Genomic DNA, 23,423 nt, shown 5'->3' on the forward strand with positions numbered 1-23,423 from the left:
AAGGGAAGATGGAATTCGGTAGCTCATTTGGAAACGCCTCATGTGATTCCGACAATGCCACGTTTCGTAAAAAAAAGTCAAGTTTTCGATTCTCTGCCATTAAATGTGTCACCCCCATAATAATATAATATTCGAAAAGTGTGTTTCACTATGACTTGACGGAGAGGGAAAAATCCAAAAAGACTCACTAATGACATAATTTTTTCTCAACAAAACTAATCAAAAAGTGGAAGAGAATTGTTATTTGTCGAAAAGATGAAGGGAAGATGGAATTCAGTAGGTCATTTAGAAAACCATTATGTGAATCTGACAATGCCACGTTTCGTAAAAAAAAGTCAAGTCTTCGATGCTCTGCCATTGAATGTGTCACCCCCATAATAATATAATATTCGAAAAGTGTGTTTGACTATGACTTGACGGAGAGGGGAAAATCCAAAAAGGCTCACTAATGACATAATTTTTTCTCAACAAAACTAATTAAAAAGTGGAAAAGAATTGTTAGTTGTCGAAACGGTGAAGGGAATATGGAATTCCGTAGGTCATTTGGAAACGCCTCATGTGATTCCGACAATGCCACGTTTCGTAAAAAAAAGTCGGGTCTTCGATACTCTGCCATTGAATGTGTCACACCCATAATAATATAATATTCGGAAAGTGTGTTTCACTATGATTTGACGGAGAGGGGAAAATTCAAAAAAGCTAACTAATGACATTGTTTTCTCTCAACAAAACTAATCAACAAGTGGTAGAGAATTGTTATTTGTCGAAACGGTGAAGGGAATATGGGATTCGGTAGGTCGTTTAAGAACGCATTATGTGATTCCAAATATGCCACGTTTCGTAAAAAAAAGTTAAGTCTTCGATGCTCTGCCATTGAATGGGTTACCCTCATAATAATATCTTCGGAAAGCGTGTATCACTGTGACTTGACGGAGAGGGGAAATCCATAAAGGCTCACTAATGACATTGTTTTTTGTCAACAAAACTAATCAAAAAGTGGGAGAGAATAGTTAATTGTCGAAACGGTGAAGGGAAGATGGAATTCGGTAGCTCGTTTGGAAACGCCTCATGTGATTCCGACAATGCCACGTTTCGTAAAAAAAAGTCAAGTTTTCGATTCTCTGCCATTAAATGTGTCACCCCCATAATAATATAATATTCGAAAAGTGTGTTTCACTATGACTTGACGGAGAGGGGAAAATTCAATAAAGCTAACTAATGACATTGTTTTCTCTCAACAAAACTAATCAACAAGTGGTAGAGAATTGTTATTTGTCGAAACGGTGAAGGGAATATGGGATTCGGTAGGTCGTTTAAGAACGCATTATGTGATTCCAAATATGCCACGTTTCGTAAAAAAAAGTGAAGTCTTCGATGCTCTGCCATTGAATGGGTTAGCCTCATAATAATATCTTCGGAAAGCGTGTTTCACTGTGACTTGACGGAGAGGGGAAATCCATAAAGGCTCACTAATGACATTGTTTTTTGTCAACAAAACTAATCAAAAAGTGGGAGAGAATAGTTAATTGTCGAAACGGTGAAGGGAAGATGGAATTCGGTAGCTCATTTGGAAACGCCTCATGTGATTCCGACAATGCCACGTTTCGTAAAAAAAAGTCAAGTTTTCGATTCTCTGCCATTGAATGTGTCACCCCCATAATAATATAATAATCGGGAAGTGTGTTTCACTATGACTTGACGGAGAGGGGAAAATCCATAAAGGCTCACTAATGACATTGTTTTTTCTCAACAAAACTAATCAAAAAGTGGAAGAGAATTGTTAGTTGTCGAAACGGTGAAGGGAATATGGAATTTGGTAGGTCGTTAATAAACGCCTTTTGAGATTGCAAATATGCCATGTTTCGTAAAAAAAGTCAAGTCTTCGATGCTCTGCCATTGAATGTGTCACCCCCATAATAATATAATATTCGGAAAGTGTGTTTCACTATAACTTGACGGAGAGGGGGAAATAAAAAAGGCTCACTAATGACATTGTTTTTTCTCAACAAAACTAATCAAAAAGTGGAAGAGAATTGTTATTTGTCGAAACGGTGAAGGGAATATGGAATTCGGTAGGTCATTTAAAAACACGTTATGTAATTCCGACAATGCCACGTTTCGTAAAAAAAAGTCATGTCTTCGATGCTCTGCCATTGAATGTGTCACTCTCATAATAATATCTTTGGAAAGTGTGTTTCACTATGACTTGACGGAGAGGGGAAAATAAAAAAGGCTCACTAATGACATTTTTTTTTCTCAACAAAACTAATCAAGAAGTGGAAGAGAATTGTTGGTTGTCCAAACGGTGAAGGGAATATGGAATTCGGTAGGTCGTTAAGAAACGCGTAATGAGATTGCAAATATGCCACGTTTCGTAAAAAAAGTCAAGTCTTCGATGCTCTGCCATTGAATGTGTCACCCCCATAATAATATAATATTCGGAAAGTGTGTTTCACTATGACTTGTCCGAGAGTGGAAAATCCAAAAAAGCTCACTAATAACATTGTTTTTTCTCAACAAAACTAATCAAATAGTGGAAGAGAATTGTTAGTTTTCGAAACGGTGAAGGGAATATGGAATTCGGTAGGTCTTTTAGAAACGCGTTATGTGATTCCAAATATGCCCCGTTTCGTAAAAAAAGTCAAGTCTTCGATGCTCTGTCATTGAATGTGTCACCCCCATAGTAATATAATATTCGAATAGTGTGTTTGACTATGACTTGACGGAGAGGGAAAAATCCAAAAAGGCTCACTAATGACATAATTTTTTCTCAACAAAACTAATCAAAAAGTGGAAGAGAATTGTTATTTGTCGAAACGGTGAAGGGAAGATGGAATTCAGTAGGTCATTTAGAAAAACATTATGTGAATCAGACAATGCCACGTTTCGTAAAAAAAAGTCAAGTCTTCGATGCTCTCCCATTGAATGTGTCACTCTCATAATAATATCTTCGGAAAGTGTGTTTCACTATGACTTGACGGAGAGGGGAAAATAAAAAAGGCTCACTAATGACATTGTTTTTTCTCAACAAAACTAATCAAGAAGTGGAAGAGAATTGTTGGTTGTCGAAACGGTGAAGGGAATATGGAATTTGGTAGGTCGTTAATAAACGCGTTTTGAGATTGCAAATATGCCACGTTTCGTAAAAAAAGTAAAGTCTTCGATGCTCTGCCATTGAATGTGTCACCCCCATAATAATATAATATTCGGAAAGTGTGTTTCACTATAACTTGACGGAGAGGGGGAAATAAAAAAGGCTCACTAATGACATTGTTTTTTCTCAACAAAACTAATCAAAAAGTGGAAGAGAATTGTTATTTGTCGAAACGGTGAAGGGAATATGGAATTCGGTAGGTCATTTAGAAACACGTTATGTAATTCCGACAATGCCACGTTTCGTAAAAAAAAGTCATGTCTTCGATGCTCTGCCATTGAATGTGTCACTCTCATAATAATATCTTTGGAAAGTGTGTTTCACTATGACTTGACGGAGAGGGGAAAATAAAAAAGGCTCACTAATGACATTGTTTTTTCTCAACAAAACTAATCAAGAAGTGGAAGAGAATTGTTAGTTGTCGAAACGGTGAAGGGAATATGGAATTCGGTAGGTCGTTAAGAAACGCGTAATGAGATTGCAAATATGCCACGTTTCGTAAAAAAAGTCAAGTCTTCGATGCTCTGCCATTGAATGTGTCACCCCCATAATAATATAATATTCGGAAAGTGTGTTTCACTATGACTTGTCCGAGAGTGGAAAATCCAAAAAAGCTCACTAATAACATTGTTTTTTCTCAACAAAACTAATCAAATAGTGGAAGAGAATTGTTAGTTTTCGAAACGGTGAAGGGAATATGGAATTCGGTAGGTCTTTTAGAAACGCGTTATGTGATTCCAAATATGCCACGTTTCGTAAAAAAAGTCAAGTCTTCGATGCTCTCCCATTGAATGTGTCACCCTCATAATAATACCTTCGGAAAGTGTGTTTCACTATGACTTGACGGAGAGGGGAAAATCCATAAAGACCCTCTAATGACATCGTTTTTTCTCAACAAAACTAATCAAAAAGTGGGAGAGAATTGTTAGTTGTCAAAACGGTGAAGGGAAGATGGAATTCGGTAGCTCATTTGGAAACGCCTCATGTGATTCCGACAATGCCACGTTTCGTAAAAAAAAGTCAAGTTTTCGATTCTCTGCCATTAAATGTGTCACCCCCATAATAATATAATATTCGAAAAGTGTGTTTGACTATGACTTGACGGAGAGGGAAAATCCAAAAAGGCTCACTAATGGCATTGTTTTTTCTCAACAAAACTAATCAAAAAGTGGAAGAGGATTGTTGGTTGTCGAAACGGTGAAGGGAATATGGAATTTGGTAGGTCGTTAATAAACGCGTTTTGAGATTGCAAATATGCCACGTTTCGTAAAAAAAGTAAAGTCTTCGATGCTCTGCCATTGAATGGGTTACCCTCATAATAATATCTTCGGAAAGCGTGTTTCACTGTGACTTGACGGAGAGGGGAAATCCATAAAGGCTCACTAATGGCATTGTTTTTTCTCAACAAAACTAATCAAAAAGTGGAAGAGAATTGTTATTTATCGAAACGGTGAAGGGAATATGGAATTCGGTAGGTCATTTGGAAACGCCTCATGTGATTCCGACAATGCCACGTTTCGTGAAAAAATGTCGGGTCTTCGATTCTCTGCCATTGAATGTGTCACACCCATAATAATATAATATTCGGAAAGTGTGTTTCACTATGACTTGACGGAGAGGGGAAAATTCAAAAAGGCTCACTAATGACATTGTTTTTTCTCAACAAAACTAATCAAAAAGTGGAAGAGAATTGTTAGTTGTCGAAACGGTGAAGGGAATATGGAATTCGTTAGGTCATTTGTAAACGCCTCATATGATTCCGACAATGCCACGTTACGTAAAAAAAAGTCAAGTCTTCGATTCTCTGCCATTGAATGTGACACCCCCATAATAATATAATATTCGGAAAGTGTGTTTCACTATGACCTGACGGAGAGGGGAAAATCCAAAAAGGCTCACTAATGACATTATTTTTTCTCAACAAAACTAATCAAAAAGTGGAAGAGAATTGTTATTTGTCGAAACGGTGCAGGGAACATGGAATTCGGTAGGTCATTTCGAAAAACGTTATGTGATTCCGACAATGCCACGATTCTTAAAAAAAGTCAAGTCTTCGATGCTCTCCCATTGAATGTGTCACCCTCATAATAATATCTTCGGAAAGTGTGTTTCGTTTCACTATGACTTGACGGATAGGGGAAAATCCATAAACGCTTACTAATGACATTGTTTTTTCTCAACAAAACTAATTAAAAAGTGGAAGAGAATTGTTAGTTGTCGAAACGCTGAAGGGAATATGGAATTCGGTAGGTCATTTGAAAACGCCTCATGTGATTCCGACAATGCCACGTTACGTAAAAAAAAGTCAAGTCTTCGATTCTCTGCCATTGAATGTGTCACCCCCATAATAATATAATATTCGGAAAGTGTGTTTCGTTTCACTATCACTTGACGGAGAGGGAAAATCCAAAAAGGCTCAGTAATGACATTATTTTTTCTCAACAGAACTAATCAAAAAGTGGAAGAGAATTGTTATTTATCGAAACGGTGAAGGGAATATGGAATTCGGTAGGTCATTTAGAAACACTTTATGTGATTCTGACAATGCCACGTTTCGTAAAAAAAAGTCAAGTCTTCGATGCTCTGTCATTGAATGTGTCACCCCCATAGTAATATAATATTCGAAAAGTGTGTTTGACTATGACTTGACGGAGAGGGAAAAATCCAAAAAGGCTCACTAATGACATAATTTTTTCTCAACAAAACTAATCAAAAAGTGGAAGAGAATTGTTATTTGTCGAAACGGTGAAGGGAAGATGGAATTCAGTAGGTCATTTAGAAAAACATTATGTGAATCTGACAATGCCACGTTTCGTAAAAAAAAGTCAAGTCTTCGATGCTCTGCCATTGAATGTGTCACCCCCATAATAATATAATATTCGAAAAGTGTGTTTGACTATGACTTGACGGAGAGGGGAAAATCCAAAAAGGCTCACTAATGACATAATTTTTTCTCAACAAAACTAATTAAAAAGTGGAAAAGAATTGTTAGTTGTCGAAACGGTGAAGGGAATATGGAATTCCGTAGGTCATTTGGAAACGCCTCATGTGATTCCGACAATGCCACGTTTCGTAAAAAAAAGTCGGGTCTTCGATACTCTGCCATTGAATGTGTCACACTCATAATAATATAATATTCGGAAAGTGTGTTTCACTATGACTTGACGGAGAGGGGAAAATTCAAAAAGGCTAACTAATGACATTGTTTTCTCTCAACAAAACTAATCAACAAGTGGTAGAGAATTGTTATTTGTCGAAACGGTGAAGGGAATATGGGATTCGGTAGGTCGTTTAAGAACGCATTATGTGATTCCAAATATGCCACGTTTCGTAAAAAAAAGTGAAGTCTTCGATGCTCTGCCATTGAATGGGTTACCCTCATAATAATATCTTCGGAAAGCGTGTTTCACTGTGACTTGACGGAGAGGGGAAATCCATAAAGGCTCACTAATGACATTGTTTTTTGTCAACAAAACTAATCAAAAAGTGGGAGAGAATAGTTAATTGTCGAAACGGTGAAGGGAAGATGGAATTCGGTAGCTCATTTGGAAACGCCTCATGTGATTCCGACAATGCCACGTTTCGTAAAAAAAAGTCAAGTTTTCGATTCTCTGCCATTAAATGTGTCACCCCCATAATAATATAATATTCGAAAAGTGTGTTTCACTATGACTTGACGGAGAGGGAAAAATCCAAAAAGGCTCACTAATGACATAATTTTTTCTCAACAAAACTAATCAAAAAGTGGAAGAGAATTGTTATTTGTCGAAAAGATGAAGGGAAGATGGAATTCAGTAGGTCATTTAGAAAACCATTATGTGAATCTGACAATGCCACGTTTCGTAAAAAAAAGTCAAGTCTTCGATGCTCTGCCATTGAATGTGTCACCCCCATAATAATATAATATTCGAAAAGTGTGTTTGACTATGACTTGACGGAGAGGGGAAAATCCAAAAAGGCTCACTAATGACATAATTTTTTCTCAACAAAACTAATTAAAAAGTGGAAAAGAATTGTTAGTTGTCGAAACGGTGAAGGGAATATGGAATTCCGTAGGTCATTTGGAAACGCCTCATGTGATTCCGACAATGCCACGTTTCGTAAAAAAAAGTCGGGTCTTCGATACTCTGCCATTGAATGTGTCACACCCATAATAATATAATATTCGGAAAGTGTGTTTCACTATGATTTGACGGAGAGGGGAAAATTCAAAAAAGCTAACTAATGACATTGTTTTCTCTCAACAAAACTAATCAACAAGTGGTAGAGAATTGTTATTTGTCGAAACGGTGAAGGGAATATGGGATTCGGTAGGTCGTTTAAGAACGCATTATGTGATTCCAAATATGCCACGTTTCGTAAAAAAAAGTTAAGTCTTCGATGCTCTGCCATTGAATGGGTTACCCTCATAATAATATCTTCGGAAAGCGTGTATCACTGTGACTTGACGGAGAGGGGAAATCCATAAAGGCTCACTAATGACATTGTTTTTTGTCAACAAAACTAATCAAAAAGTGGGAGAGAATAGTTAATTGTCGAAACGGTGAAGGGAAGATGGAATTCGGTAGCTCGTTTGGAAACGCCTCATGTGATTCCGACAATGCCACGTTTCGTAAAAAAAAGTCAAGTTTTCGATTCTCTGCCATTAAATGTGTCACCCCCATAATAATATAATATTCGAAAAGTGTGTTTCACTATGACTTGACGGAGAGGGGAAAATTCAATAAAGCTAACTAATGACATTGTTTTCTCTCAACAAAACTAATCAACAAGTGGTAGAGAATTGTTATTTGTCGAAACGGTGAAGGGAATATGGGATTCGGTAGGTCGTTTAAGAACGCATTATGTGATTCCAAATATGCCACGTTTCGTAAAAAAAAGTGAAGTCTTCGATGCTCTGCCATTGAATGGGTTAGCCTCATAATAATATCTTCGGAAAGCGTGTTTCACTGTGACTTGACGGAGAGGGGAAATCCATAAAGGCTCACTAATGACATTGTTTTTTGTCAACAAAACTAATCAAAAAGTGGGAGAGAATAGTTAATTGTCGAAACGGTGAAGGGAAGATGGAATTCGGTAGCTCATTTGGAAACGCCTCATGTGATTCCGACAATGCCACGTTTCGTAAAAAAAAGTCAAGTTTTCGATTCTCTGCCATTGAATGTGTCACCCCCATAATAATATAATAATCGGGAAGTGTGTTTCACTATGACTTGACGGAGAGGGGAAAATCCATAAAGGCTCACTAATGACATTGTTTTTTCTCAACAAAACTAATCAAAAAGTGGAAGAGAATTGTTAGTTGTCGAAACGGTGAAGGGAATATGGAATTTGGTAGGTCGTTAATAAACGCCTTTTGAGATTGCAAATATGCCATGTTTCGTAAAAAAAGTCAAGTCTTCGATGCTCTGCCATTGAATGTGTCACCCCCATAATAATATAATATTCGGAAAGTGTGTTTCACTATAACTTGACGGAGAGGGGGAAATAAAAAAGGCTCACTAATGACATTGTTTTTTCTCAACAAAACTAATCAAAAAGTGGAAGAGAATTGTTATTTGTCGAAACGGTGAAGGGAATATGGAATTCGGTAGGTCATTTAAAAACACGTTATGTAATTCCGACAATGCCACGTTTCGTAAAAAAAAGTCATGTCTTCGATGCTCTGCCATTGAATGTGTCACTCTCATAATAATATCTTTGGAAAGTGTGTTTCACTATGACTTGACGGAGAGGGGAAAATAAAAAAGGCTCACTAATGACATTTTTTTTTCTCAACAAAACTAATCAAGAAGTGGAAGAGAATTGTTGGTTGTCCAAACGGTGAAGGGAATATGGAATTTGGTAGGTCGTTAAGAAACGCGTTATGAGATTGCAAATATGCCACGTTTCGTAAAAAAAGTCAAGTCTTCGATGCTCTGCCATTGAATGTGTCACCCCCATAATAATATAATATTCGGAAAGTGTGTTTCACTATGACTTGTCCGAGAGTGGAAAATCCAAAAAAGCTCACTAATAACATTGTTTTTTCTCAACAAAACTAATCAAATAGTGGAAGAGAATTGTTAGTTTTCGAAACGGTGAAGGGAATATGGAATTCGGTAGGTCTTTTAGAAACGCGTTATGTGATTCCAAATATGCCACGTTTCGTAAAAAAAGTCAAGTCTTCGATGCTCTGCCATTGAATGTGTCACCCCCATAATAATATAATATTCGAAAAGTGTGTTTGACTATGACTTGACGGAGAGGGAAAATCCAAAAAGGCTCACTAATGACATCGTTTTTTCTCAACAAAACTAATCAAAAAGTGGGAGAGAATTGTTAGTTGTCAAAACGGTGAAGGGAAGATGGAATTCGGTAGGTAATTTAGAAACACTTTATGCGATTCCGACAAAGCCACGTTTCGTAAAAAAAAGTCAAGTCCTCGATGCTCTGCTATTGAATGTGTCACCCCCATAATAATATAATATTCGAAAAGTGTGTTTGACTATGACTTAACGGAGAGGGAAAATCCAAAAAGGCTCACTAATGACATAATTCTTTCTCAACAAAACTAATCAAAAAGTGGAAGAGGATTGTTAGTTGTCGAAACGGTGAAGGGAATATGGAATTCGGTAGGTCATTTGGAAACGCCTCATGTGATTCCGACAATGCCACGTTTCGTGAAAAAATGTCGGGTCTTCGATTCTCTGCCATTGAATGTGTCACACCCATAATAATATAATATTCGGAAAGTGTGTTTCACTATGACTTGACGGAGAGGGGAAAATTCAAAAAGGCTCACTAATGACATTGTTTTTTCTCAACAAAACTAATCAAAAAGTGGAAGAGAATTGTTAGTTGTCGAAACGGTGAAGGGAATATGGAATTCGTTAGGTCATTTGTAAACGCCTCATGTGATTCCGACAATGCCACGTTACGTAAAAAAAAGTCAAGTCTTCGATTCTCTGCCATTGAATGTGACACCCCCATAATAATATAATATTCGGAAAGTGTGTTTCACTATGACCTGACGGAGAGGGGAAAATCCAAAAAGGCTCACTAATGACATTATTTTTTCTCAACAAAACTAATCAAAAAGTGGAAGAGAATTGTTATTTGTCGAAACGGTGCAGGGAACATGGAATTCGGTAGGTCATTTAGAAAAACGTTATGTGATTCCGACAATGCCACGATTCTTAAAAAAAGTCAAGTCTTCGATGCTCTCCCATTGAATGTGTCACCCTCATAATAATATCTTCGGAAAGTGTGTTTCGTTTCACTATGACTTGACGGATAGGGGAAAATCCATAAACGCTTACTAATGACATTGTTTTTTCTCAACAAAACTAATTAAAAAGTGGAAGAGAATTGTTAGTTGTCGAAACGCTGAAGGGAATATGGAATTCGGTAGGTCATTTGAAAACGCCTCATGTGATTCCGACAATGCCACGTTACGTAAAAAAAAGTCAAGTCTTCGATTCTCTGCCATTGAATGTGTCACCCCCATAATAATATAATATTCGGAAAGTGTGTTTCGTTTCACTATCACTTGACGGAGAGGGAAAATCCAAAAAGGCTCACTAATGACATTATTTTTTCTCAACAGAACTAATCAAAAAGTGGAAGAGAATTGTTATTTATCGAAACGGTGAAGGGAATATGGAATTCGGTAGGTCATTTAGAAACACGTTATGTGATTCTGACAATGCCACGTTTCGTAAAAAAAAGTCAAGTCTTCGATGCTCTGCCATTGAATGTGTCACCCCCATAGTAATATAATATTCGAAAAGTGTGTTTGACTATGACTTGACGGAGAGGGAAAAATCCAAAAAGGCTCACTAATGACATAATTTTTTCTCAACAAAACTAATCAAAAAGTGGAAGAGAATTGTTATTTGTCGAAACGGTGAAGGGAAGATGGAATTCAGTAGGTCATTTAGAAAAACATTATGTGAATCTGACAATGCCACGTTTCGTAAAAAAAAGTCAAGTCTTCGATGCTCTGCCATTGAATGTGTCACCCCCATAATAATATAATATTCGAAAAGTGTGTTTGACTATGACTTGACGGAGAGGGGAAAATCCAAAAAGGCTCACTAATGACATAATTTTTTCTCAACAAAACTAATTAAAAAGTGGAAAAGAATTGTTAGTTGTCGAAACGGTGAAGGGAATATGGAATTCCGTAGGTCATTTGGAAACGCCTCATGTGATTCCGACAATGCTACGTTTCGTAAAAAAAAGTCGGGTCTTCGATACTCTGCCATTGAATGTGTCACACCCATAATAATATAATATTCGGAAAGTGTGTTTCACTATGACTTGACGGAGAGGGGAAAATTCAAAAAGGCTAACTAATGACATTGTTTTCTCTCAACAAAACTAATCAACAAGTGGTAGAGAATTGTTATTTGTCGAAACGGTGAAGGGAATATGGGATTCGGTAGGTCGTTTAAGAACGCATTATGTGATTCCAAATATGCCACGTTTCGTAAAAAAAAGTGAAGTCTTCGATGCTCTGCCATTGAATGGGTTACCCTCATAATAATATCTTCGGAAAGCGTGTTTCACTGTGACTTGACGGAGAGGGGAAATCCATAAAGGCTCACTAATGACATTGTTTTTTGTCAACAAAACTAATCAAAAAGTGGGAGAGAATAGTTAATTGTCGAAACGGTGAAGGGAAGATGGAATTCGGTAGCTCATTTGGAAACGCCTCATGTGATTCCGACAATGCCACGTTTCGTAAAAAAAAGTCAAGTTTTCGATTCTCTGCCATTAAATGTGTCACCCCCATAATAATATAATATTCGAAAAGTGTGTTTCACTATGACTTGACGGAGAGGGAAAAATCCAAAAAGGCTCACTAATGACATAATTTTTTCTCAACAAAAATAATCAAAAAGTGGAAGAGAATTGTTATTTGTCGAAACGGTGAAGGGAAGATGGAATTCAGTAGGTCATTTAGAAAAACATTATGTGAATCTGACAATGCCACGTTTCGTAAAAAAAGTCAAGTCTTCGATGCTCTGCCATTGAATGTGTCACCCCCATAATAATATAATATTCGAAAAGTGTGTTTGACTATGACTTGACGGAGAGGGGAAAATCCAAAAAGGCTCACTAATGACATAATTTTTTCTCAACAAAACTAATTAAAAAGTGGAAAAGAATTGTTAGTTGTCGAAACGGTGAAGGGAATATGGAATTCCGTAGGTCATTTGGAAACGCCTCATGTGATTCCGACAATGCCACGTTTCGTAAAAAAAAGTCGGGTCTTCGATACTCTGCCATTGAATGTGTCACACCCATAATAATATAATATTCGGAAAGTGTGTTTCACTATGACTTGACGGAGAGGGGAAAATTCAAAAAGGCTAACTAATGACATTGTTTTCTCTCAACAAAACTAATCAACAAGTGGTAGAGAATTGTTATTTGTCGAAACGGTGAAGGGAATATGGGATTCGGTAGGTCGTTTAAGAACGCATTATGTGATTCCAAATATGCCACGTTTCGTAAAAAAAAGTGAAGTCTTCGATGCTCTGCCATTGAATGGGTTACCCTCATAATAATATCTTCGGAAAGCGTGTTTCACTGTGACTTGACGGAGAGGGGAAATCCATAAAGGCTCACTAATGACATTGTTTTTTGTCAACAAAACTAATCAAAAAGTGGGAGAGAATAGTTAATTGTCGAAACGGTGAAGGGAAGATGGAATTCGGTAGCTCATTTGGAAATGCCTTATGTGATTCCGACAATGCCACGTTTCGTAAAAAAAAGTCAAGTTTTCGATTCTCTGCCATTAAATGTGTCACCCCCATAATAATATAATATCCGGAAAGTTGTTTCACTATGACTTGACGGAGACGGGAAAATCCAAAAAGGCTCACTAATGACATTGTTTTTTCTCAACAAAACTAATCAAAAAGTGGAAGAGAATTGTTAGTTGTCGAAACGGTGAAGGGAATATGGAATTCGGTAGGTCATTTAGAAACATGTTATGTGATTCCGACAATGCCACGTTTCGTAAAAAAAAGTCAAGTCTTCGATGCTCTGCCATTGAATGTGTCACCCCTATAATAATATAATATTCGGAAAGTGTGTTTCACTATGACCTGACGGAGAGGGGAAAATCCAAAAAGGCTCACTAATGACATTTTTTTTTCTCAACAAAACTAATCAAAAAGTGAGAAAGAATTGTTAGTTGTCGAAACGGTGAAGGGAAGATGGAATTCGGTAGGTCATTTGGAAACGCCTTATGTGATTCCGACAATACCACGTTTCGTAAAAAAAAGTCAAGTCTTCGATTCTCTCCCATTGAATGTGTCACCCTCATAATAATATCTCCGGAAAGTGTGTTCCACTATGACTTGACGGAGAGGGGAAAATCCTTAAAGGCTCACTAATGACATTGTTTTTTCTCAACAAAACTAATCAAAAAGTGAGAAAGAATTGTTAGTTGTCGAAACGGTGAAGGGAAGATGGAATTCGGTAGGTCATTTGGAAACGCCTTATGTGATTCCGACAATACCACGTTTCGTAAAAAAAAGTCAAGTCTTCGATGCTCTGCCATTGAATGTGTCACCCCTATAATAATATAATATTCGGAAAGTGTGTTTCACTATGACCTGACGGAGAGGGGAAAATCCAAAAAGGCTCACTAATGACATTTTTTTTTCTCAACAAAACTAATCAAAAAGTGAGAAAGAATTGTTAGTTGTCGAAACGGTGAAGGGAAGATGGAATTCGGTAGGTCATTTGGAAACGCCTTATGTGATTCCGACAATACCACGTTTCGTAAAAAAAAGTCAAGTCTTCGATTCTCTCCCATTGAATGTGTCACCCTCATAATAATATCTCCGGAAAGTGTGTTCCACTATGACTTGACGGAGAGGGGAAAATCCTTAAAGGCTCACTAATGACATTGTTTTTTCTCAACAAAACTAATCAAAAAGTGGGAGAGAATTGTTAGTTGTCAAAGCGGTTTAGGGAAGATGGAATTCGGTAGGTCGTTTAGAAACGCGTTATGTGATTCCAAATATGCCACGTTTCGTAAAAAAAAGTCAAGTCTTCGATGCTCTCCCATTGATTGTGTCACCCTCATAATAATATCTCCGGAAAGTGTGTTCCACTATGACTTGACGGAGAGGGGAAAATCCATAAAGGCTCACTAATGACATTGTTTTTTCTCAACAAAACTAATCAAAAATTGAGAGAGAATCGTTAGTTGTCGAAATGGTGAAGGGAAGATGGAATTCGGTAGGTCATTTAGAAATACGTTTTGTGATTCTGACAATGCCACGTTTCGTAAAAAAAAGTTAAGTCTTCGATTCTCTGCCATTGAATGTGTCACCCCCATAATAATATAATATTCGAAAATTGTGTTTCGCTATGACTTGACGGAGAGGGGAAAATCCATAATGGCTTACTAATGACATTGATTTTTCTCAACAAAACTAATCAAAAAGTGGGAGAGAATTGCTAGATATCGAAACGGTGAAGGGAAGATGGAATTCGGTAGGTCATTTGGAAACGCCTTATGTGATTCTGACAATGCCACGTTTCGTAAAAAAAGTCAAGTCTTCGATGCTCTCCCATTGAATGTGTCACCCTCATAATAATATCTCCGGCAAGTGTGTTCCACTATGACTTGACGGAGAGGGGAAATCCATAAAGGCTTACTAATGACATTGTTGTTTCTCAACAAAACTAAGCAAAAAGTGGGAGAGAATTGTTAGTTGTCGGAACGCTGAAGGGGAGATGGAACTCGGTAGGATATTTGTAAACGCGTTATGTAATGGCCTCAATTCCACATTTCGCAGAAGTAATTTTGTCATGTTTTATATGAAGGACATCATTATTTTATCATTACCCACTTGTTTGTTGTAGCTAATGATTTTTTTTACCAACCTAAATAATCTATTTAGTCAAAAATATCATTTGTCATACAGGTACTACTATTTTCAATTGAAAAGTGTATCATATTCATACATTAATGTAGATAAAATTAATAAAACTAAAAATTAAGTTTCAAATAAAGACAAGCCTATTAAGATGTTAACAAATAATCTAGCAGAAGTATGAACTTTCCCTTATAAAATCTGCAGTAGTGTGTATATATATATTTATATATATATATATATATATATAGATATATATATATATATATATATATATATATATATATATATATATATATATATAACTATAAGTTATTTAAAAAACAACGAATACATAAGTGTAAATAAACCAAGAACATTTTATGATATATTACTTTATTTTTATTTAACAAACAATATCAGTTAACTTTTTCGACGTAAGTTAACACAAATAAGTATTAACACAAAAAATCAATTGAATATTTAAGATAACACAAGGGTTGCTAAACGTCCCGCCTTAGGGGGGACAGTCTCGCTTTTTGTTGATCGGTCCCGCATTTTATTAATTAATTCAAAGTCCCGCTCTTTACGTAAATTGTCCCGCTTTCCCAACTTTTACACGTACTCACATAAAGTTTTTTTGTTTAGTATTATTGGTAACACTCTTTAGTATTTCGGCCTTCTTTTAAGGATCGTAGGTTAAACGAATGATCGTTGTTTGTTCGGATCGAATACTTTCTTCGCCTTTCAGTCTGACAAGATGTCTGGTTGTGTTTTATCTCTTTTTATTCCACCTTAATAAAAAGAGATAAAAGGCAATAGCTGATTAATAGAGTTAATCGGCTGGGCTGACTCTCTGTTTCCGTCGTAAAAGCCCAAGGTTATTTATTTTATCATACATTATTAGATGGTCTGTGTTGATTTTGGCGTCCAGCTATATAAATAATAATAAAATGGCCACATAATCGGATTCTTCCGTTTCCTCTGACGAATTAGATTGGTTAGGGGAAAATTGTAGAGTTTATGAAGATATAGTGAATTGTTTAAGTGAAACTACAGATGAAAATCTGCCATCACCCGTGGTGTGTGTGGACACGGACAATGACAGTAATAATCACATTGCTGAGAATTATTTGGTAAGGCTCTAATTATTTTAAACGTAACTAAATTTTCAGCTGCAAATAGTAATGTAATAACTAATAAGGCTTCTGTCCTGTCTATCTTGTAGCAGTCTACGAATTCTACGATATAATTATTGTGCTTTATATCATATGGTATTTTTTTAGATAAATGAAGCAGAATCCCCTCCAAAAAATAAACAGTCTGCTGAAGATGAAAATAATTTCTACTCGTCCCCATCAGAAAAATCTAAGGATATTTCTTCCGGCATAGTTACAAATTAAGAGAAAGCTGGGTTAACAATTGCAGACGTAACTGCCGTGCTAATAATGCGTTAGTGGATTTTGGCAAAAACCAAAGTGTTTTTACAGAAATTAAGAAATTGAACGACAGCATAATAGACATTGGTTGTGTATGCCATATAGTCCACAATTCTGGTAAAAACGACCAGAAAGCCTTAAGGTATGGTAATATTCGTTAATTTATATAAAATTTTGCATTTTTTAAGTTTAAAGAAAATCTAGAGTCTAATTAAAATTCATTTTAGATACGAAATTGAACTGATTGTGATTAAATGCTATAATGAATTTTCAAGCATCACGAATAAAACTGAGGAACTCAAAGATTTTTTTGAATTTTGCAATTTTGAGTGGAGCGAATTATTAAAACTGTGCCAACCAGATGGCAGAAAGCAGCAGAAAGGCATTTAAAGATGTTTCAACCAGTAAAATCTTATTTTTTGTCAATGGAGTCCCCAGCCATTTTACAAAATTTTTTTCAAGATGAATTTGCTGAGGCATATTTGCATTTTGCACCATTGCATTTTGGCTGAATTAATTTATAAGTTATTGTTTATTTTTTAGGATTCTTAGTAAATTTTGGTTCCACATTCCACATACAATCAGATGAAGCTTTAATACTAGAACTTCATTAAAAAATGATTTTTTTAAGAAGAAGTCTACAAATTAAACTCGATAAAGAATTTTATGGAGCCATAGTAAGAAATATAATACTAAAATCTGAGAATAGATATAAAATTGTACAGTTCAAGAGAGCCAAATGCTTTCTTGGAAAGGACAATAACTTATTTGGAAAAATGGTAATATTTACAATTGTGGTGCATTGGTCCATATGTACCATATGTATGTATATTACCTATCTACTACTATGACGTTTTGTTTTCTTAATTTTAGGTACCAATACAACAACAATAAATTTGAAAATCTATCTTGCATGTTTTTAAAGAAATCACAAATTTTGTCTGTAGAAAAATTTATTAAAATATCTTCAGATTTTAAAATAGACATATATGAAGACATGCTCTTTGAGGAGTTTATGAGACTGAAATATTTTATTGAAAATAATTTAAATTAAGAGGAAAATATAAGTCAAAGATGGATGGCATTTTTTAAAAACAATTTCCCGAAAAAAAAATTTTGAAAAAATATGTAATAATTTTATCAATTCCACATTCAAATGCGTTTCCTGAAAGAAATTTTAGTCTAATGAATGCAGCTTGGAGAAAGGAAAGAAATAAATTAGATATTAAGACTATTAAGTCTCTAATAATATAGCCATGTAATTCATTGAATTACTCATAATTGAGTATATATTTTAACCAAATATCGATGGTAGTAGTACTACTTAAATATTATTCGATAAATATTAAGTAAGTATTAATTATTAATGTGTTAAACTCCAGTGATTTTCTGTTTAGTGTGAAAAATGGACATCCGATTGGTGTAAGTATTATTTCACTCATATTTTTTAAGTGACAATTGTTACTGAGATATATGTAGTAAGTAAAAGTGTGACTCTATGTATCTGATATCGTTATTTAGTTAATTATGAGTGGTCTCATATGGGACCACTAAGCGTTTCGCAATGCAAAACGATTTAAAACATATTGTTTCTTTTTATAGTGGAATTACATTGAAAGAGGCATTAGACATTGCTTATGATGAGTCTGATAGCTAAGTAGTTTCGGCAGTTTACATAAAACCTCCCGAATCCAATGTATTATCTGACGAAGATTCGGGAGATGAAGATTGAGGTGGTCTTTTTGACAATCTTAGTAGGAAACAACTAAATGCTGGTGCAGAAATTTTTCTTGCGAATAATACGAGAATTAGAGGTACTAGGGAGAATTTTCCTGCAGCAGAAGCAACCGATTTACAACAACCCAGCACTAGCTCAAGTCCCAATATCCTGATAATATTGCTCTGTATAGTGCAGGTGGAACGGTCTTAGTCTTTTAGAAAATATCATAATAAAATTTGATTTTTACATACATATCTTACAAAATATAAGAAACCATCGAAATCCATAGGAAAAGTATCCACGGCAGCTGCAAGCGACTCAAGAGTTGGTAGCGGCGTGAGATATGATGACTTAGACCCGCCATACTCAAAGTGTGTTCCGAGGAACCCCTGTAGAACTCAGTCACACGGTGAACAAAGTGTGGACTGATACTACAGTCTTAAGTGCACGAGATGCATTTATCCGTGGCCTTTCAACGGGGTTAAAAAACCCGACGGGCAAAGGACAAATATTACATTACATCTTACGTATTGGCTCCGAAAATGGTTTTGTAGAGAATGGTCTAGATATGTTTCAATCCAAGAAAACAGGTGACTATCATGAGGAGATGAACTCAGATAGGTTCGAGGGTTGGTTTAAGGGAATTTTAAATAAACTTGAGGACGGATCAGTCATTGTAATGGACAAATCATCCTACCATTCCAGAAAATTAGACCAGTGTCCCACAAGTTCTACAAGAAAAGCGGACTTACAACAGTGGTTAAGGGAACAAAATATTAATTTTGGAAACAATATGGTGCGGGCAGAATGTTGGTATTGTGAACGAAGATTTTAATGTATGAATGCTATGCAATTGATAAATAAAAGTATTATTGATATGGTATTAAAATAGTGTATTTAAAATTCAAATAAAAATGTTAGCTTGAAAAAAGCATTTAAAACTCAATTCAAATTTGCCACTAAATACCTTTCAGTGTTGTGTATGGTGTGATTCAGGCTTACAATTTCTCTCTCACGCACTATGCATATGATTACTCTCTGTAATGAGCGGCCATACTATAGTACTCATTCATCAATGTCTAGCCAGCAGTGTCCACAAGCGAAGTGAACATAGGGAACATACCAAAAATAATGAGTCGGAACTTAATGTGTGTAAATCGGTGTTAATTCTAAGCCCAAAAACAAGTCGCGGCGTGCAATGCGCATTTATAACCGCTCTTTTTGAAGAATAGAAAAACTTCACTGACGCAATGAAAAAACATAAAAACATTTACCATTTAATTGGCGTAAAGAGAAATAATGACAGGATATTGAGAAGAATCGTAAAATTCTGAGGTCGATTGTGTTATATGGTATTTGTAACATACCTTTAAGAGGAAAAAGTACACGAAAAGTACTGGTTTTAGATTAGAAAACGTTAAAAGAAAAAGGTAATAAAATAAAAATGTTAAAATTAAAACTGGCATTCCTGATAATTCCATGTGACATCATCAGGGCATGAGCAGAACAGCCACGACGTCGTACAAGCCAGTGGTGGACTGATGTACTAACTACTATGATGTACCTACCTTATTATTATCATGGCAACAAAGCGACTCAAGTGCGTATTTAATGATTATTCAAAATTAAAATAATCATTTATTAAAGAAAGTGATAATTAATGACCGACCGAAAATTCTTCCTTAGTTTCGATTTCGGTTACAAATTGGCTGAAACTTTCGGCCGCACAGAAACTCATTGTTCGTGAATTGACGTGCTTCGTGTGTTTTATAAATAAATGATTAGGTATTTATTTTGTTTTACTTATACTTCTGATATTATCTATTTCAATGACAATTATTAGGTAACGAACTTCTTTCTATTTATTTTTAAACGACACATAAAAGAGGTTATTATTCGATTCAGATATTACTTGGATTTACGAGTTAATAGGTTATTGTTGTTGGATTACATTCTGTAGCTTTATTTTACCACCCAAACAACTAAGTTTTTACTGTAATTTTACTGTGTGTGACCTTTAATTACTTAATTTTAACTATGAGAAAACGACTAGTTATAACTCGTGTGAATTATCTAGTCAGTCACCTCGCCTTTTCCCTCTTACCGCGCGAGGTGCCTAGCCAATTTGGACAGATACTTAGTACGTGTATTTTTTTCTATTTAAAATTCAGTTCATATTCATTTACTTAACTAAATAAATTTTCTCTGATTTAGATTGAAAGCAGTTTGCTTAGGGGAGGCCGAATAGCATATTCGTATCGTACGTAGCTAACTGCACATCGAATTCAACCGAATCAAACCGAAGCTACTTACATTATCGAACGAGCGTTACTGCACAGAAGTGTGCAATATCAGTCGTCCGTTAAGACAAATATGATCCTCACCTCTAGTTTAATTTTTGTGTTTTTCTTGGTGTTGTGTCTTTGTTTTTTACGAAACATGAGTAATATTTATCCAGATAATTATGATTATTATCCATCAAATGACGATAATCATATAAGAACAGAATTTAAGCCTGAGAAGGAATTAAATTCAAGCAATCTACCACTGATAAACTCCATAATCCTAGTTTTCACACCCTTTTAAAAAATTCATCTAAAAGAAGTAATTGGATTAAAATTGATTCATTCTTTACCCATTTTTAGTTATATTGAAATTTAAAAAGTGAAATACTTTTAATGTACCTATTTAGGAGGTCTATAAACCTAGCAGTCTCATAGTAAAAAAACCAATAGAGACTTATAATTAGGTGTTTTTCAGTTGCTAAGTAGCGCCTCTAATTAAAACTTAAATGCTCCTCTCGTTCTTGAGAATATCAAGAAAAACAAAGGGGCTGCAAGGTTTATGAAATTGTATATTATTTTCATCTTTATTACAGTTTTATATTATTAAACACTATTTTAATGATTTTTCAATTTCAACATTAAAATGGAAGTATAAAGTATAATCTAAAATATTATTTTATATAAAATATAAAAGTATGGCAGTTTGTCAAGGGATCGTTATTACTGTCCCAAAAAATCCGATTTCGAAAATTTTTGGAGGCGACATTCTAGAACTACCTACGGAGAGAGAGCAGTAGAAAATATGTTGGAGAAATTGGAGGAAAATCTCAGTAAAAATACAGGGACTTTCAAGATTAGCCAAATCACTACGCAGTATCGTTTTTTACCCCCTTAATGGAGGGCGATGAGCGAGCGAGAAAATTTGGCAATCGTCAGAAATTTTATTTGTGGACACCAGCAGCAACTGTGATGTTTAAAATCATAAGATTGACTTTTTTGCCACATATTCCGTTGCTAGAGGTATACCATTGGGATGCATTATTGCCACGAATCAAAAAGAAGAAATGAGTGACTTGGCTGTTCAAAATATGATTGTAATTAGTCCAGTCAAATTAAATCCCAGACTTATCATAACCGATGATAAAATGATGAGAGAAAACTTCTTCAGAAGTACTGGCCCTGTTCAACTAGGCTTCTTTGTATATTTCATGTATTAAAGGCTGTTTGGAAGTGGTTAAACAATGCAAAAAAATTGTATTCCAAAGTAATCACGCCAAGAGCATTACCAGCTATTTTGAAACATTCTCTATTCAAAAACTCAGTTATAACTGGATACAAGTTTAGAAACATTCAAAACGCAATGCAATTTTTCAAATTGCGCAAAATACATTAACTCCAAAATTGATTCCGATTAGCAATCTTGGTGTCTCTTTCTTTAGAAAAAACTAACTCGTGGATCGGATACAAACAACTTTATTGAGGTAATATTTTGTTATTTAAAGACATTCCTCTTGAGCATATGGGTATGGTTGTCTCACGGGTTGGTTGTCTCAGCGGCCATAACAGAAACGAACGAGTAAATGAGTACATTGAATTGCGTCGTAGGAGCGGAATACCAACACTTCCCTCCCTACCTCTCGTCAGTGCGCACCGATATGCTGTGACGGAGACATACAAGTTTATTTTTTTCGCACATCAAAAGTAAATTTTTGTCCTTCCAAATAGGGTCTCGTAAGTATACTTAAACTTTCTATAATAATGAACATTAAATGAGTTTTATGATTTTTATGATAAAAAATATGTCTTCTATGGTACCGTGATATAATTTTTTCAATACCTTTTAAGGAGTTTCAGCTTCAACATGCCACGAGTTTACAAGAGGAAGACCAATCGAGGGCTTGTTTCAGCTTCATTGATGCTGCGTACGGCGAGTGAAGTTAAAATTTATACCAAGTCCATAAGGTCTGTTGCGAAGGATTTTGGAATTAATTACCGCACTTTAACTAGATATTGTAAAAAGTTTACATCTGAAGAGATCAACACAACCATTTCAAGACAATCCACAAAAATAGGCTACCAAAGGAATCGACAATTTTTTAGTGATGAACAAGGGGAAGAACTGGAAAATTACTTACTTCTAGCTTCAAGTGTCTATTTCGCGTTGTCTCGTAGAAGGTTCGTAAATTAGCATTCCAGCTTGCTATGTCTAACCACTTAAAAATCCCCAAGACTTGAGAATCAAACCAGTTGGCTGGTTCCGATTGGTTCACGTGCTTTTTGAAGAGACACCTAGCTTTGTCAATAAGAACTCCTGAAGCTACTAGCTTGGCTCGATCCACGAGCTTTAATCCACATAATGTCAAAAGCTTTTTTGATAATATAGAACCACAAGACATATGGAACATGGACGAAGCTGGGTAACACGGGTTCATTTTAAAGACTATTTCATACGAAAAGGCACAATTGGCTGCAAAAGTGGTAGCAACACCTCAGGCTGGATGACAGAAGAGTTATTTGTTGCTTTTCTGAAACATTATCATAACCACGTAAAGTCAACTAAGTAAAATCCATGCCTCTTGCTTTTAGACAACCACAGCTCTCATTTATCCATCGAAGAACTAAACTTTGCAAAATAAGAAAATGGCATAGTTATGCTATCTTTTCCACCGCACTGTAGTCATCGCCTTCAACCCTTGGATAGGTCGGTTTATGGGCCCCTGAAGAAATATATTAATAACAATGGATCAATAGATGGCAAATCATCCAGGACAGAGCATGACAATTTACGATATCCCTGGAATCATTGCTCAGACTCTCCCATTGGCAGTTTCACCATCCAATATTGTCACAGGGTATAAAGCCTGCGGGATTTGTCCATTTAACAAGGCCACGATTTTATGCCATCATCCGTCACTGATAGACCACTAGTAATGGTTCCTGACGATGAAATTGTACCAAATT

This window comes from Diorhabda sublineata, chromosome Y, assembly GCF_026230105.1.
Source record: "Diorhabda sublineata isolate icDioSubl1.1 chromosome Y, icDioSubl1.1, whole genome shotgun sequence".
Lineage (NCBI taxonomy): Eukaryota > Metazoa > Arthropoda > Insecta > Coleoptera > Chrysomelidae > Diorhabda > Diorhabda sublineata.